Source organism: Nerophis ophidion, linkage group LG07 (assembly GCF_033978795.1).
Source record: "Nerophis ophidion isolate RoL-2023_Sa linkage group LG07, RoL_Noph_v1.0, whole genome shotgun sequence".
Lineage (NCBI taxonomy): Eukaryota > Metazoa > Chordata > Actinopteri > Syngnathiformes > Syngnathidae > Nerophis > Nerophis ophidion.
Genome location: NC_084617.1, coordinates 12,001,017 through 12,005,819, shown reverse-complemented (window position 1 = coordinate 12,005,819; position 4,803 = coordinate 12,001,017).

Below are 4,803 nucleotides of genomic sequence, written 5' to 3'. Positions count from 1 at the left end.
TCAAGCAGGTGTCGGAAGGAATTAGCAACTTCTGATGGCCACGCCCCTTTTCGTTGCCATGCAGACTTTATTGACTAGCGATCAAATCATAATGATATATATAAAATTGCTAGAAATTATTTTAAATATGTGAGTCACACGCTAAAAATAGCATAGTGATGACTTTTTCACATCGTCACTTTCACATTGCAAAGCGCTTATTTGCATACACTCACATATTGGCAATCATTTGAAGTGTATTTTGATTTTAATAAATACATGACATTTGTAATACATTTACAACAGAATATACACAAACGTTTGAGTTCATTATTAGTTTGTTGTGCACAATTTTGGTGCAACGTTATAGTCAGCAAATGTGTTTTAACAGCCAATTTATGTAATACTCAACTAATGTGTTGCCCTTTTTGTTGTCAGAGGCAAACTAACCAATCACATTCACTGACGTTGGGAAAAAAAAAATCACTGTTAAATTTTGTTACAATGTATGGGTTTCACCCGGTGGGATTTGAGGGGTGCACCCGGATGTTTGCATTACTCTGAAGTTACCCGGTAAAATGACTGAACGGCAACTCTGTGTGTGCGTCTTCATTTAATAAGATATCTAACATTAAAACATGGTGGCAGCGGTAAATCCGAACACAACAACGCTTACGAATGTCAGATGAAGAAGTTGAGGTGAAGGAGGAAGCCGAAGACAGCATTTTACAACGGAAAAGAACGATGGATGCATTCGGTTTGAAACCTCCCGCCACATTGGATTGGAATTCTACTTGCCTGGCGAAAACATGGAAGACGTGGAAAGATGAGTTTTCACTGTATTTGGACATAACGTTAGCAGATTCTGACGACAAGACAAAGGTAAAAGTGTTCAAATACTTGATTGGAGAAACAGGCAGAGAATTGGGGAAAACATTGTGGACTACACTTAAACCAGAGGAGCAACTAGTGGAAACGCTAGACAAATTACTAACTCTGTTCGACAAACACTGCAATCCTAAACCAAACGAAACTGTTGAGAGATACAGATTTTTCTCCAGAAACCAGAATGTTAGCGAAACGATTGACAAGTACGTCACTGACCTACGAGTGCTCGCAGACACATGCAATTTCGGGACTGCAAAAGAATCCTTGATTAGGGATAGAATTGTATGCGGGATCCATGATTCGCATGTGAGAGAGCGTTTGCTGCGCGAGACAGATCTAACGTTGGAAAAAAGCATCCAAATATGCAGAGCAGCAGATCTCTCGAAGGAAAATGTGAAAACAATCGAGGGGCAAGTAGGTGAAGAGGTGCATGCAGTTAAAAGAGTGTCTGAAGCAAAGGGGGCAAGACCGAAAGAAATAAAGAACTGCAAGTACTGTGGAAAAAACCATGAGTGGAAAAAAGAGAGCTGCCCAGCTTATGGGAAAGTCTGCAGCAAATGTAACAAATACAATCACTTTGCGTCCAAATGCAAAACTTCAGATTCACAGATCAAACGAATACACAGTGTAGCAGAGACAGAGGATGAGTATCAGGAAATATTAAGCCTTCACTCAGACGGGCAGGAAAAAACACAGGAGAGACAACTGTTCGCGACAATGTTGCTGGGGGAGAGGCCAGTGAAATTTCAGCTAGACTGTGGAGCAAGCTGCAATATTATCCCAATACACCTACTGAACCCAGACACAAAACTGGAGCAGACACAGCAAGTCCTTGTCATGTACAACAAAAGCACTCTGAAGCCTTTGGGCAAATGCAGGATAAAAATAAGGAATCCGAGAAACAGGAAATTGTATAGGCTTGAATGCATGGTGATTGATGGCCAGTCATCTGTGCCATTACTTGGCAATAAAGCAGTACAGGGCATGGATCTAGTGAGAATTCAAAGAGAAAATATCATGGCCATTGATGAGATTGTCCAACACACAGGCAGTGAGGAAAATACTCCGGAGAAAGAACAGATCAGAGAACGATATCCACAGGTGTTTGAAGGAGATGGCTGCCTGTCAGGGACATATGATCTGGAAGTGGATCACAGCGTAGCTCCAGTAAAGTTACCTAAGCGAAGAGTTCCGGTGGCACTGATGAATCCACTTAGAGAGGAACTGAGCAGTCTGGTGGAAAGAGGAATCATCACACCAGTCGAAAAGAGCACAGATTGGATCAGTAGCATGGTCGTGGTTAAGAAACCATCTGGAAAATTGAGAATCTGCATTGATCCTAAACCCCTAAACAAAGCCTTAAAGAGACAACATTTCCCACTGCCAACAATCGATGATGTCCTACCAGACCTAGCAAATGCAAGAATATTCACAGTGTGTGATGTAAAGAATGGATTCTGGCATGTGAAGTTGACAAAGCAGTCCAGCTACATGACAACATTTGCCACCCCTTTCGGAAGGTACAGATGGATGAGAATGCCGATGGGGATCAGCCCGGCTCCTGAGGTGTTTCAGCACAGGCTTACGCAGGCGCTTGATGGGTTACCAGGGGTGCGCATTATAGCTGACGATATCTTGATCATCGGTGAAGGAGAAAATCAGGAAATGGCAGTGAGAGATCATGACGAAAAACTGAAAAAACTCCTTGAGAGATGCGAAACATGCAACATTAAACTGAATTTTGACAAACTGAGGCTGAAGCAGAAGGAGGTGCCGTACATAGGTCACAGACTAACATCGGAGGGCTTGAAAATTGACCCTGAAAAGGTACGCGCAGTACAGGAAATGCCTAGACCCGCCGACATCAAGGGCCTTCAGAGATTGCTTGGAATGGTTAACTACCTTGCAAAATTTTGCCCACACCTGTCAGATAGCTGTGAGGTCCTGAGGCAACTGACTCACAAGGATGTGATATGGGAATGGACTGACATACAGGAAACTGCCTTTGTGAAAATTAAAGAAATGATAGCCTCAGCACCAGTACTGAAGTACTACAACCCAACGGAGGACCTCACTCTCCAATGTGATTCATCAGAAACCGGACTGGGTGCAGCGCTCTTGCAGGTAGGCCAGCCGATAGCATATGCCAGCAGGGCACTCACCTCCACTGAGAGAGGATATGCACAAATAGAAAAAGAGTGCTTGGCTATATTATTTGGGATGGAAAAGTTTCACCAATACACGTATGGTAGAAAGGTGGTTGTGCACTCTGACCATTAACCTCTGGAAACAATCACAAAGAAACCACTGCTTAGCGCCCCAAAGCGTTTACAAAGAATGCTGTTGAGACTTCAAAAGTATGACATAGAAGTAGTGTTTGTTCCAGGCAGATTTATGCTGGTAGCTGATACACTGAGCAGAGCGTACCTGCCTGAATGTGCAACTGAGGGGTCAGTGGAAGCTGAAATTGAAACTGTGAACATGATTCATTATTTGCCCATTTCAGAGGAGAGACGGCAGAGAATCCAAACTGAGACAGAACGGGACCAGGCCCTTCAGGTGCTGAAACGAAGAATACTGCAGGGGTGGCCAGATGATAAAGGGCAGGTCGAGGATGAGGTGAGGCCGTATTTTGATATGCGGGATGAGCTAAGCGTACAGGACAATGTCATCTTTAGAGGACAGAGGGCAGTCATCCCGACGGCTCTAAGAAAAGAAAGGAAGGAAAAGATCCATGCATCACATTTAGGGATAGAAAACTGCCTGAGGAGAGCGAGAGAATGTGTGTACTGGCCGGGTATGCATGAACAGCTAAAAACGTACATGGGAAACTGCCAAGTCTGCAGAGAAAAAGACACACGGCAACAGAAAGAACCATTACAGAGCCATGACTTCCCACTAAGGCCATGGGCAAAAGTGGGCACAGATATATTCACCTTCAATAACAAAGAGTACTTAGTGACAGTGGACTATTTTTCCAATTTTTGGGAAGTTGATTATCTACCTGATACCAGGTCCACCACGGTTATCCATAAGCTGAAAGCACATTTCGCTCGCCATGGTGTGCCTGACGTGGTGTTCTCTGATAACGGCCCACAATATAGCTCACAGGAATTCAAAAGATTTAGCCAGGCCTGGGAATTCGAACACGTTACATCTTCACCTACCTATCCTCAAAGCAATGGAAAAGCAGAGTCTGCTGTCAAGACTGCTAAAAGGCTGATGGGGAAAGCACTGCAGGCAAAGTCAGACCCCTACTTGGCCATACTTGCTCACAGAAACACCCCAGCACAAGGCTTTCAGGCCAGTCCAGCTCAGAGACTAATGAGCCGTCGGACAAAGACATTGTTACCAATGTGTGAGAATCTACTGAAACCTGCTGTAGTGGACACTGACTCAGCTGTGCGAGAAAACCAACTCAGGCAGGCTCGCTACTACAACAGAGGGGCAAAGCCCCTGAGACCACTTCAGAATGGAGAACGGGTGCGAGTGCAGTCACAGGTGGCCGGACACACATACTGGGCACCTGCATCAGTGGTGCGACAGGACCGGAATAGGTCCTATGCAGTAAAAATGGAGAATGGGACTGTGCTGAGACGCAACCGTAGACACCTGAGACCATCGCCAGGGGTGTCACCAACATCAGAGTCAACTGGCAGGAACCCGCCCACCCCAACTCCGGGTGGGGTCACACCACAACCATGCTCACCTGACTACGTCACACCACAATCCTGCTCACCAGCTGAGCCGGACCCTCAGACGACACAAGCTGGTGTCACCACCAGATTCGGCAGGGTTGTTAGGAGGCCTGCACACCTCCGGGACTTTGTTTAAGGAGCTAAATGTGTTTCACTGCCGTGTTTAGTTAAAGCACGGTTGTGCTGTTCTTCCCTCATAGGTCCTTTGTTTACAATTGGGTGGGACTGTTGTTGTTTT